General features: G+C 34.2%; 1 protein-coding gene across 13 annotated transcripts in view; it reads left to right on the top strand.

The window, feature by feature from the left end:
• The window catches only part of runx2b (RUNX family transcription factor 2b), a 292,292-nt gene that overhangs the window by 85,114 nt on the left and 192,352 nt on the right, over positions 1–14,826 (top strand). For all 13 annotated transcript variants that reach the window (XM_087296525.1, XM_087296522.1, XM_087296532.1 and 10 more), the window contains one exon: positions 4,711–4,898. The gene's annotated coding sequence lies outside the window, so the exon portion shown is untranslated. The remainder of the gene's footprint in view (positions 1–4,710; positions 4,899–14,826) is intronic.

Below are 14,826 nucleotides of genomic sequence, written 5' to 3'. Positions count from 1 at the left end.
TGTGGGTGCAGTACTCTATATGGATCACAAGGGCTCACAATTCACAGTTTGTGATCATATCTGTTTCGTTCGGTTGATATGAGATCTAAATATTTGTTGCGGAATACAAAGTAGAGTAACTTCCGTAATTTTATCACCAATTTTGATGAAAAATCTAAATGCTGAGGACAATCCCCCACCCACCCCTTTCTCACCAATTTGCTACGGTATGTGAAACACCGGGCCGTCAACATGGATCCAATCGCAGCGTCCGCCTGTACCACGCTTCATAATACAGTTACTAACACCACAGTACACAGTTCTCAACAGAAACCTTAGCCCCAAACCTAAACCCTCCGGTCTCCTGTATTTTTAGGGACAAAATGTTGGCAGGTATGTGTGCGAGCCCAATGCAGGAGCACATCAACGCAATGCAGATATACACCAGCATATTGCTTCTTAATCATAAGTAAAAACAGTGACATTCATTTAGTATTACACCACACAGTGGCAAAAGCTGAACTATTTTGAACCTTGACTGCCGCACGTGTGTACGAACAGCTGACGGTTGCCATAGCAATCACAAACGGCAGTGGAACGCGAGCTCACAAACGCATTTAAGTCTGTAAACAAAACATCACGCATCCTGTTTTCAACGTTGCTTTAGACGTGATATGAGAATATAAAGAGTTAACCAGACACAGTACAAGCCATTACAAGTAACAAAACACAGTAAATACATAATTTGCAAGCTAGATAAAACAAGGAGCCAACCATTTAATCACGCTTGTGAAATGGAGGAAGAAACAGATCCATGAAGTGTGCACTGTAAAGTTTCTGTCAAGCTCTGCAAAGTCCCACACATCAATAGTCTTTTCCGATCCTTCCTTTAACAAATGGCCGACAAATCTCCCTTTGTAAGCATGTAGATAGCTGAAGCACTTGTCAGAAAAGTGACAAAACACCGCACAAGGCTGGGGCTATAATGCTGAGGCATTTTTGCAAAAATAAACTTCTACCACTGACTCCTACAGTTTCATCTTTGGGTAGGAAAAATAACACTATTTTCCCTTCACACTTCCAATAATTTCCAGCTGAGCACAGCGTCTTCGCAGCATGATTCCACCAGGGTCTGTTACAGTGCTCTTCTTATTACAGTGTTTATAGGTGGGCCAGGGGTTTAAATTTTACCGGGTTTGTGTGCGCAACAAATAGGCTAGGCTTAAGTTCCATATCATTGTCACGCCGGCACAGCTAAAGACTCGTTATCAAGAAAATTCACTAAATGCACTGAGTCGACTCTTTTATAGATTATTCAATTTAAACACAGCACACTTTCAGATTTAAACCCCGGATATTTCACTTAATTTAGAGCTGTGTTATGCACTACATGGAAGGTCATTTTTAAAAACCTGTAGTAGGGGCTCTTTAAGGCCAATTGTTTTTGCAAAACTATCTGTTGTTGCCATTTTTTTCTAGATTAGATTAGATTCCACTTTATTGTCATTACATATGTACAAGTACAAGACAACGAAATGCAGTTTTTATCTAACTAGAAGTGCAATAGCAGCAGATGTAAGATATAAGTGCAATTATAGAAAACTATGCATGATATTTACAGATGGATGTACTATGAACATAATTGACAGGTCATTAACTAGAATCAGAGATTTACAAATAGATAAATATAATGTACAGGTTGCTATTATTAATCATGTATGTGCAAATAGATATGAACATTCATTCATTCATTTTCCTTTCGGCTTAGTCCCTTTATTAATCTGGGCTCGCCACAGTGGAATGAACCACCAATTTATTCAGCATATGTTTTTTCAATTTAGCGTACTTAATTCACTTATAGTGCATGTCTTTGGACTGTGGGGAAAAGCCTGGAAAAAACTCACACAAACTCGGGGAGAACATGCAAACTCCACTTAGAAATGCCAACTGACCCAGCCGGGGAATGAACCAGTGACCTTCTTGCTGTGAGGCGATTGTGTTACCCACTGTGCCACCATGCTTAGATATGAACATCCATACAGATAGTTATTCGTCTTTATTGAGAGTCTTCTCTGTGGTACAGAATCAATATTTATATAAATCGCCACAACTTCATAAAACGACACCCTACATTTCTTTCACACAGATGATTCGGTATAAAGCTTATTTGTCAGCGGCACAACAGTGAAATGACTCCTTTGAATGCAAACCATCCGGTTATCTGCTCTGACCCTTAACCACCGTACGGCCATCACGCCGTCAACCATAGAATTACTACCGTACAGTTATAGAACTGTGTATTTTGCTTTATACAGGTCTTGTTTAACATGGAGGGAAGAACCTGGCCTGTAGATTTATTTATTTTAGGTTGTTTCATGTCTTCGTTTGTTGTTTTTGGCTTTTAATTGCTCTTTCCAGTAAAGAGTCAGTGAGTCAACTGATCATTTATGTATAGAAAGATTTTATCTGAAGCTTCTGAATTCCCGTTCAGCGCCGTCTCACCCAAAACATGGGCCTACAGGAAACAAACCCATATACCTACAGTTAAAGTCAGAATGATTACTTTCGTGAATTATTAGCCCCCTGTTTATTTTTTTCCCCAATTTCTGTTTAACGGAGAGAAATATTTATCAACACATTTTTAGTTATTTTAGTTAGGCTAGTTATTGTATAATGATGGTTTGTTCTCTAGACTAATAAATTTGACTTTAAAATGGTGTTTAAAAATTAAAAACTGCTTTTTTGTAGTTTAAATAAAACAAATATGACTTTCAATAGAGGAAAAAATATCAGACATACTGTGAAAATTTCCTTGCTTTAAGCAATATTCTGGGAAATATTTAAAAAAAGAAAAAATAATAATTCTGACTTCAACTGTACATTGACATTTAAAAAATAAAAATTTATTGCATTTTGTCTGCAAAAATGCATATTTACTGAACAGTGGGGGAAAATAAGTATTGATCATGTAATTTTTTCCCCTGGGAAAAATATGTCTTGAGGAGCTGTTGACATGGATTTGAACCAGGTTTTGATAACAATGCAAACATGTAAATAAAGCAAAAAAAAAAAAAAACTAAAAAAATGTTGGACTGAAGCAAGCTATATTAATTTACATTAACGAAGGGAAGGAGGTTGCTGAATGACTACTGAGAGATTTCAGCTGTTTTCTGGACTTTCATTGCCTTTCTACACTTCACTTCATGTGTTTAATACTTTTTATTTCTGTCATTTCATTTTATTACACTTTATTTGTAAACTAATTAGTTTTGTTTTCTTAGCATACATGGGTTTCTTTGGTTGTTATCAACATCCAGTAAAAAATGTCAAGTCAACACTTGATAGACAATACTTGATAGCACAAAAAATATTTTCTTAGAAAAAACAGTGGCCTTAAATATTTATTTCCCCCACTGTATATTTAAGTTTGCATGTATGTACAGTTGAGGTCAGAATTATTCGACCCCGTTATTATTTTCCTCATTTTGTTTAATGGAGAGAATTTTTTTTAAAAACATTTCTAAACAATAGTTTTAATAACTCATTTCTAATAACTGATTTATTTTATCTTTGCCGTGATGACAGTAAATATTATTTTACTAGATATTTTTCAAGACACTTCTATACAGCTTAAAGTGACATTTAAAGGCTTAACTATGTTAATTAGGTTAACTAGGTAGGTTAGGGTAATTAGGCAAGTTATTGTATTACAATGGTTTGTTCTGTAGACTAATGGTTTAAAATAAAATGAAAATTTTTTTTTATTTTAGCCAAAATAAAACAAATAAGACTTTCTCCGGAAGAAAAAATATCAGCAGACATACTGTGAAAATTTCCTTGCTCTGTTAAGCATAATTTGGGAATTATTAAAAAAGGGAAAAAAATAAAGAATTCGAATGGGGGTTTATAATTCTGACTTCAAACTATATTTGTACATGTTTATATACTGTTGAAGTTTCTTTTAGCATTAAATCAAAACATTTTTATCTTGTTTATATATGTAATTATACCAAGTACATTTTAATCTAAATAATTACACATTGTAATGTCAAAACTATCTATTTAATCACAAATTATTAGTTGTATAATAAATATACCTAAGAAATTGCCCTTTACAAATTTTGCAATTAGTTGCTGTGTTTAGTGAAAAAAAAGCATTACAGATATTACAAAAGTAGCTTTAGAAAACCATGCAACTCCGAATTTTTATTTATTTATTTTTATTTATTTATTTATTTATTTTTCATATGCTCTATTGGTATCTGTTCAGATATATTTATTTACATACATCTCCAAAGCAGTTTGGTTGCCAACATGCTGCTATATATATATATATATATATATATATATATATATATATATATATATATATATATATATATATATATATATATATATATACACTAGTATTCAGCTTAAAGTGACATTTAAAGGCTTAACTAGGGTTATTAGGGTGATTAAGCAAGTTATTTTATAATGATGGTTTTTCTGTAGAAAATTTGTTATTTATTATATATTGCTAAAGGGGGCTAATAGTATTGAAAAAATACTCTCTTAATAATCTCTTGCTTTGTTAAACATCATTTTGGAAATGTATTTTTTAAAAATCACAGGAAGTGGAGGCTAATAATTTTAGCCACAGGACGACAAACAATTTGGACTTCATTCTTAATTTTTATTATTTATTCTTTTTTTTCCTCTTAATTTACCCTTGAATATAATGTTTTTCAGCCTGAAGAAATTAAATGGCCATCCACTTGCGGCTGTCCCTCAGAATCACACCACTGTTTATTACACAAGACAAATGGCTGCTTTGATGTGGGTGAAAGGAGCTGCGGTGTCTGGCCTGAGCGGGTCAGACAGAAGGTCAGCTCCCCCTCAGGCTCTCCGTGACCCTCGCGCCTGCCAAAAACACACAGGTAAGCAGAGCGGAAGTCCTTACCTTAACCACTGGAACACGTCCATGAACATGTGAGGCCCAGCTGTGTGTGTGTGTCGGTGGTTCCACCTGGACAAAGCTTGCACATGCTGTTAAAACTCCCACTCAAACTTCCAGTTCCTGCTTTTAAGGAAATTCCTGGTCTGGTGTTGCTTATAACGCTAAAGATTTATTTAATTTTTAAGAAAGCAGACCTAATGTTTTTTGAAAGAGCTGGCATTGTACGCAGGTGAGGTATGAATTTTAAACAGGCTTTATAAAACATTGAACTGAAAGGTTGACCTTAAAATGACATAGCTCTCTTTGGTTTTATTAATAATTATTAAAGTTAGAATTACACTCACAGTCCTCTCTAAAAGTTTAGAAGCAATCTATCAAAGATGAAAATCCCAGCATAAATCCATGTCATTTTATAACGATTTTGCATTATTAATGGACAGCACAAGCTATAAAACATGAAGAAAAATATCAATATACAGATGTCACCACTTCAATATGTCCCCTCTACCACCATTCTTGCTGTCGCCGCGACTGTAGTAGGTTCGCCAGCAGCTTTTGACCGCTGGGTGGCGCAGTAACCACAGGTTTTCAAATTTGCTTTTTCACAGTAATAGATAGGATGGTACTGTATGTGTACCTCATGTGATGTGTTCAATTAAAACTTAATTGTTTGTTTGTCTTAGTTTTCGTTACCTTAGTAATAAACATGCTTTTACACTATTTCAAGAATTCACACTTAGCTGATGATTGATAATGAAGCTAGTTTGGCATGCTATCCCGGGAGAGAGCCCTAAGGTCGTAAGATCCTCGAGCCAGGGGCTTTGTCCCGTTTCGCAGGGCGAGAGGGGAGTTCGAGCTCGCGTAGATCTCTGCTGCTTAAGGATTGCTATGAGGGTGAGCTGCTGGTGGAAGTGACTATGGTGCTGATTTGGTTTTGTCAATTTACTCGTGTCTCATGTTTTGGACTGTGGGAAGAAACCGGAGGACCGAGGAAAAACCCACGCGAGCATGGGGAGAACATAAATGCTAACGCACAGAAATGCTAACTGGCTGGGTAGTGACCCAAACTGGAGGCATTATTGCTGTTAGGCAACAGTGCTAGCCACTGGGCCGCCGTGCTGCCCTATAGAAGAAAAAGAGGAGGAGAGAGGGTGGAAGGGGAGGTTCTTCAAGACAAATATGACTAAGGTAAGATGCTTTGGTTATTTATATTAAGTTAGGAATTGTCTGATTAGTGGATCGTACATTAGCTTGACTTGAGGCCGGCCGTGTCAATCATAAGCATGGGATCCTCTCGAAATTAGTTATAAATTAACATCACACTGCAGGAGTCTCAAACTTGTGGGCCAGTTGCGGCCCGCAGGATGATAATTTGTGGTCCCCGCCTCAATTTGAAAGTTTAATATTAGTGCAGCCCGTGAGTTTGATTTGTATAGCACTTTATAGTTTTGTGTGTGGAGCTGCACAAACCCAGCAATCACGGTGGGGTATATGGCTCTTGGGGGAGGGACAATGGCTGGGCTTGACGCAGGTAGAGAAACATTTCCCAATAAGTGAAAGTTACAGTAGCATTGCCATGGATTGTTTTCTTCTGTGCCTGCTGGCTGCCTTGTTTCTACTGGGCACACATTCGTCCCAGCATGCTTCATTCACAACACTTCAAAAAAAAATTTTATATATATATATATATATATATATATATATATATATATATATATATATATAGTCTCATTTGTTTTATTTCAGCTAGAATCAAAGCAGCTTTTAATTTTATAAACACCATTTTGAGGAAAAAATTATTAGCCCCTTTAAGCTATATTTTTTCAATAGTTTTTTTTTTTTTTTTTTCAAAACAAACCATCGCTATACAGTAACTTGCCTAATTACCCTAACCTGCCTAGTTAACCTAATTAACCTAGTTAAGCCTTTAAAGGTCACTTTAAGTTGTATAGAAGTGTCTTGAAAAAATATCTAGTAAAATATTATTTACTTGTGTGTGTGTGTATGTGTATGTGTGTGTGTGTGTGTATGTGTATTTATATATATATATAATATACACATATATATATTATGTGTGTATGTGTATTTATATATATATATATATAAATATAAATATATATATATATATATATATATATATATATATATATATATATATATATATATATATATATATAAATATATATATATATATATATATATAAATATATATATATATATATATATATATATATATATATATATATATATATATATATATATATATATATATATATATATATATATATATATAGTAATGTATGATTTTAGTATTATGCGTCCCTAATCCTACCCAATATAAATGTTCTCACATGAACTCTTACATGTTCCTTATTAACTATTAATTATTATTCCATTAAGCTAAAAAAAACAATTATTGGTTCAGTATTTGCAAGATTTGTACCTTGAATATATATAGTGACCAAACATCTTCTAGTTTCCCTTATTTGTTTCTCTCAAAATGTAGTTGAATTCTCCAAAATCAGTGATTTTTCTCAACTATGCAATGATTTACAGTGCAGCTGGTATCGGCTTACAAGCACCAACCCAAACATATACTGGAGACACTCTTGTATACACAAGATCTTTCCAAGAACTGAATCAAATCATTCATATATTGACTTTACAAAAGGGAGAATTGATCCAGATGATGCCAAATGTGCCACATTCCGATTTCACGCACAATTTTAAACCACTTGTTTGACCTTGAAACACAATGCCCTGAGCACATGCCAGACACGAGTCAATTAACTTCTAGGGTTACCCTTCTGCTGCTTTTCTTTCAAGCCAGTGTTCTCAGAAAACCCTTTGTATAATAAAGTCAAGAAGCTTTATCCTGTGGGGAATTTCATCTGGTTTCAGAGAGTTAATTTTAGAGGTGTGTGTGTGTATGTGTGTGTGTGTATGTGTGTTTGCAGACATTTGCAGTGAGGCTGCATGCAGACCATTTTACTTTATTATTATAATATGAATGAATGCACAGACTCAAAGGCTCCTGGGCATTAGAGGGCGGCGTTCAGTCCTCCGAGTGCCACCGTAATCCAGCTGCCATCCTCTATTCGGGGCCTGGTTTTAGATGAAACGTCCCAGCTGTCATCGGATCTTTTTAGCGTTCATTTGTGTATTTGTTGTTCTTCCCACCTGTTCTCGTTTTTCCCGATGTCGTGCATCGATAATAATTTTTTCACAGCATAGGATGTTATTTCCAAAAGCATCACTCTGCATCACTGTAATGTTTTTGTGGTCACGTCGCTGATTGAAAGTGGCACCTAAAATTGCCTCGGCCCGGCTGAGGTCATTACGTGTGCCGCCATCATTTAGGGGCATGACTGCGCTGCAAAATCTAACTTGTGCAGAAAGTATTGTTTTTGTTTCGCTGTGGGATAATTAGTAAAGTCCTGTAACATAAAGCCGTTTTGCAATTTCAGTTGGGACAAAATACCTGTGCGTTTTCTTCTGTATGGAGAGTTTAGCTGTGTGCTTTAGTGTTAGAGTAATAGTGCACCCAAGAATAAAAATTCTGTCATTTACTCACCCTCAGCTTTTTCCAAACCCACATACGGTTAAAGTCAAAATGATTAGCCCTCCTGTGAATTTTCTTTTTTAATTATTTGCCAAATAATGTTTAAGCAACGATTTTTTTTCACAGTATTTCCTATAATATTGTTTCTTCTGAGGAAAGTTTTTTTTTTTTTTTTGCCTAGAATAAAAACAGGTCTTAATAAAAAAAAAAAAAAACATTTTAGGTTCAATATTATTAGCCCCCTTAAGCAATATTTTATTTTCATTGTCTACAGAACAAACCATACATTTATAAAATGACTTGCCTAATTAAGCCTTTAAATTACACCTGAAGAATATTTAGTAAAATATTATGTACTGTCATCATGGCAAAATAAAAGAAATCAGTTGTTAAAAATGAGTTATTAAAACTGTTATGTTTAGAAATGTGTTTAAGGTTCAAAGTTAAGAATTTTTTTCTACTTGCCCTGCCAAAATTTACACTGGCCCCACCAAAAAAAGTTGATAGCTATTTTTTAGCCACCTATATTTTAAATAATTTGTCAAAAGCCAAAAATAATTGTAATACCTACCCTTTTTATTCAGAATTATTTTTTAATTTTATTTTGCATATTGTTTTAAGGAAAATGATTCAGTTCATCAAGGCGACATTTGTTAAATGTAAAAAAAAAAAAAGGTTCAATTGTTAAGTATTTCCACAATATTTAAAAACTGCTTTCATATTGTATGTAGTTTCAATTAAAATTATTACTTCATTCATTTTATATATATATATATATATATATATATATATATATATATATATATATATATATATATATATATATACACCAGTCTAAATTGGTCATAGTATATGAGTGCGGGAATGTGAGTGTATGGGTGTTTCCCAGTATCGGGTAGCAGTCGGAAGGGCATCCACTGTGCAAAACATATGCTGGATATGTTGGCAGTTAATTTCGCCGTGGCAACCCCTGATAAATAAACTGACTAAGCTGAAGTAAAATTGATCATTTCATGCTAGTGCAGTGTGAATATGTCAATCTATTAGATGTAAAGGTTGATGCTTTAAAATTAAATATTTCGATTAAAATTTTAACACTCGTTTGACTGAAATCCCCACCTAAAACTTTCAAACAAGTGATCAAAATGAGTTTTTGGGGGGGTCATAAATGTAAACCAGATTTCATATGGAAATCATTACTGCAAGTGATAAAAGTTCACACATTATGTACTTTTATTGTTCAATACAGATGTAGTTCATGAGTAACAGGTCTATGAGCCTTTTTAAAATCAACATTTAAGGTTAAATTAGGTATGAATGTTAATATATGTATTTTGTGCTTGATGCATTTGTTTTTTTATTATACTGTAATTGGTCACACCATTATATTAACATTATATTGATTGTAAATAGCCTACACTGTAGAAAATGCTAGTGGTGCGATTAATCGAAAGCAAATCACAATTTGAAACGTTGCGATTAGCTAATCACAAGAGACTGCGATATGAAATATATATGCATTATATAATTTCCCCACATACAGAAAACATTGAAACAATCTTTGACAATGTCATAAAACCTAATTTGGTTGGAAAAATGCTCTTTTTGTAACAAATGTGATTTGGTATAATTTGAGTCTTTTATTTTAATGTATTTTTTGTTGGTCAGTTATCTACAAAATAAACTAAGAATGAATACATTTTAGGTGAAGTGACGTGCAAATACTTTTTTTAAATAATAAGGGAATCATTAATTCAATTCAAGTAGGCATATTATAACATATAAAATATGGTATTTCTGTCAATTTTCTTTATTTTATGGACTTGAGTTATGATTTACAGTATCGCAATACTACTTGGTAACACGATACTTCAGTTGGTATACTATCGTAACATGAATTAGTGCTTGTTAAGAATAGTTAATGCACAGGGAGTTTATATGAACTATTATTATTATTTAGCTTAAATAGCGTTAACTCATTTAACTTTAACAACAATAACATCAACAAAGATGATACCATAACTCACATTAGTTTTTTATGATTGCACAATTTTGAAATGAAGGCTACGCACAATTTACACATCCACACACACAAACAGCAAAACTCATCAATTATTTTTGCAAAAAAAAAAACACTTCATTCAAAACCTTTCAACAAAATACAATTTCAACACCATACGTAACACACATGCTTCTAAAACACTCAATTTTATACCTATACTACTGTAAACATTTATTGAAGGCTAATAGTTTATACCTATTGCTTTTTTTATTGTGGTTACAGCTGGTTGGTGTGTCTAAAGTTTTGCACTAGTGTGTGCACACCCGATTAGGGTTGAGTATCCTTTGAGGTTATTTCAATACCGATCCTAAATTGATACTTTTAAAACAGTACCGGTGCCTGAACCAATACTTTTGAGCCACAAAATTATGGTGGATGACCAAAATCTTTTATTTGACAAAATCTTTTTTAAAAATTGTTTTAATGGAACATTATAATAAAGTTTTAAGTAAACATCAATTCATATTTTATATATTTGAATTACATTAATATATTTCCTTTGATCATTTGTTGGTTTGCATGCATGAATTTAATATTTGCATCATGAAATTACCTTAGCTTACTACTAACTTGTGGACAGGCTGTCATCAAAATATTGAACTCCTTTTTTCTATAGTTATGGCTTGTGACTGTTTACATAAACCAATCTAATGATTTGCCTTAATATGAATAAGACAATATTATGATTGAGGTATTTACATGAGTTGCTTTTTGAATAGTCCTTTCCTGATCCCGTCTTACATGTTATAGTACATAGATCGATTAACGTCATTGTGTCATCACGCTATCCAAGTTTCCTTCAGAGTTTCATTTAATTTCAGACGTTTCATTTCATTTAAAATTTTTTGTCTTTAACTGCAGTTTCACTTTCGTTCAGGAACATTTCATTCATGCCCCCATGACAAACTGAGGTATTTGATGTGAGCAATAAATAAGGATTGGTTTTAAGAGTGCCCTTTTAATGGAATTTGATACAGCACGTTGAATAGAAAGAAAAAAAAAACTCTGCATTTCGTGACGCAGATGTCTGTGGCCCTTTAAAGTAATAGCAAATCACTGTTTACATGGTAGTCTAGACTCTTAATCAGAGTATTGTCTTAATCATCAAAATCGAATCATTGGTGTCCATGTGCGGACTCATTAACAGTGCCAGATGATGTCACAAGAGAGTCGCTATGGCTCACCTGAATGTGCTGTACTGCGTGCGTTGCGTGTGTCCTTTCCCCAAGCAACAAGAACAAACGCCTGACAAATGCCTGTCAGTAGAGGTGCACGATTCTGGCTAAAATGAGAATCGCAATTTTTTTGCTTAAAATAAAGATCACGATTTTCTCACGATTCTGTAGATGTAAAATAAAGGTATGGTAAAAACAAACATATGGCACAACCTCGATAATAATATTATGTGTAGGTCTACTGGTTTCCATAAATAATTCTATTCTATGTTAATCTATTTTTATAATAATTCTTATGTTGAATTATTATGTTTGAGATGTATGCTTCAAATCTGTCATATTAGACTATTTAATTCACTGGTAAAATCAGACATTTGCCATTATCAGATTATATTCAACAATATATAGGCTAGAGTACTTATACTGGCATTGTAAACATTTATTTTCATGCACAACTGTGGGTTCGCTATGAAAGAAAAAACAGATCAAATGCTTGTCGTAAGCATTACTCTAAAATGCGATATGATCTTTTAAATGAAGTGCACACTTTTGGTTTCATTTTGACTGCTAAGTTCTTATCATACTTCGCGCGCGGCTCCCAAACGATCACTCTGTGCCACGAACTGAATATTATTTACAACTGTATTACTTGTTACTCGCAACATATGCAGGTTCTGTTCACTAAAGTAGACGCGCGCGCGTCTATCACTAAGTAGAGCTCGCGTGCCCGCCCTCTGTGATAACAGCTCACGGTCAGCAGCTCGTCACGTGTGATTTCCCGATCGCGAAAACATCATTCTATTAAAACAAAAATTACATTTTTAGGTGAATTATACCTTATAAATACAGGATGTGACTCATTCAACATCATTTAGAGAGGTGTCAATGTCACTGAGCAACGTGTGTGAAGCAATGAAAAGACTCGTGCAGCCGCCTTTTCTTCTCTCCTAAACTTGAAATTATGATTGGCAGAATCGTAGAAATGCTGGATTAAGATCGTCTAGGGGGTCGAATCGAGATCGTGATCTTTTAACGATTAATTGTGCAGCTCTACCTGTCAGTATTCTTCAAAGTTGTTTAGAATGAAATGTTTAGAGATGGTGTGACATTGGTACCTATGTGTGCCTTTGATGCACCCCTTGATGCTTCTTACGTCCTTATCGCAGCTGAAATTAGGCACCGAATTTCATATGCTGATTTGGTCCGGTACTTACCTGTTACAAATGTACCAGTGTTATAATGGCACCGGGTTTCAGTACCCAACCCTACGCCTAATGGCTGTGTTTAACCCATGGTTCACGTGTGCGTTCATTTGAAAGCTTTGCTTTGAGCAAGGAAATATCATCATGAAAAATATCTGTCAAAAGCATCCAAGTCTGTTTAGTCATGTGCATATTTCTGGGTGTAATGTTTTGCAAAAAGTGTGAAGCCGACAACGTGCTTGCAGTTGTGCAGATCTAGCCTTGTGTTTTGCTCCTTGAGTGGAAGATTTTGCTAATTGTGGGAAAAGATTCATTTTAGTGCGTAAGCAATCATAAAAAGCTGTAACTGATGGACCATTATTGTGAAGTGTTACCAACTGTGGTTAAAAGAAATGACTTTACACCTAATTTGATGTGGACTTCATTATTTTAGAATAACTGTTTATCACAGTTTGTGTACAGGTGGTTTTCCGGCCTCCTCTGAACCCCCCACATGTCAGAACGCAGGAAAGTGTCGTTTCCATCTGACAGGTCTTCACCGCGCTCGAGCAGAGAAGAGCGGAGCACTTGTTCTTTGCTAGTGTTGCGTTAAACCAGTGGAGAAAACTTTTCACGCGCTGCTTCTGCTGCTGGAGAGAAGTTATAAGCTCTCAGGGACTCGCCGAGACCAAAGGTGATTCAAACTAGTTAAAATAACATCGCCACCCTTAATAAGGACTTTTTGTGCTAATATTTTTACTCGGACGGGAGGGGAAAAAAAGGCTCAGTCAGAGTGCTGATATGTTTTGGTCTCCGTTCAATAATTTATCATTTTTCATTGCAAAATTTCCGTCTCCAAATGACACGGCTCCCTGCTGGCCATGTGATGGTCATTTATGGCGTCGCTAATTTGATTTAAAAATGTTTTAACATGCACTGAAAATACAAAGCGGGTGCAAATTGACTTGAATTTATGAGAAGTACAGTATTTTATACTAACACGCACACACATTGTACAGTAGGTCTGATCTGTACTCCAAAATGAGGTATTTTGCATGACTTTATAGTATATGTTTGTTGTTTTTTTGTTTTGTTTTGGAGTTTTTTTGCAGTGTAATTAACTAGGTCAATTTCTTTATTGCTGATGTCCAGTTTAGCATTTAGGACTTTTATTTTCATTTGTTATTGAATTGGATGTTATTGTAATTAAAAATACAGTTGAAGTCAGAATTATTAGCCTCCCTGAATTATTAGCTACCCTGTTCATTTTTTCCCCCAATTTCTGTTTAACGGACAGAAGATTTGTTCAACACATTTCTAAACATAATAGTTTTAATAACTCATTTCTAATAACTGATTTATTTTATCTTTGCCATGATGACAGTAAATAATATTTGACTAGATATTTTTCAAGACACTTCTATACAGCTTAAAGTGACATTTAAAGGCTTAACTAGGCTAATTAGGTTAACTAGGCAGGTTAGGGTAATTAGGCAAAAACAAATATTGCTTAAAGGGGCTAATAATATTGACCTTAAAATGTCTTTTTAATTGAAAACTGCTTTTATTCTAGCTGAAATAAAACAAATACGACTTTCTCCAGAAGAAAAACATATTATCAGACATACCGTGAAAATCATTTGGGAAATATTTAAAAAAGACAACAAAAAAAATATGTAAAAGGGGGCTAATAATTCTGACTTCAACTGTATATATGAGTTTTTTTATGTAAACACAATCTTACAGATAGTACCGTAGGTCTGATCTAGACATCAATGTCTGGTATTTTGCATGACTTTAAAATAACTTTTTTGTATTCCATAAAGAAAAAAGTCACTGTATGTTGGTGTAATAATACAATTTTCATGGTAACACTTCACAATAAGGTCGTATTACTAACGTAAATAAACAATGAACAATACTACAGT

The sequence above is a fragment of the Danio rerio genome, chromosome 20 (genome assembly GCF_052040795.2).
Source record: "Danio rerio strain M-AB ecotype USA chromosome 20, GRCz13ab, whole genome shotgun sequence".
NCBI classification, from domain to species: domain Eukaryota; kingdom Metazoa; phylum Chordata; class Actinopteri; order Cypriniformes; family Danionidae; genus Danio; species Danio rerio.
This window is presented reverse-complemented; position numbering and strand designations above follow the sequence as displayed.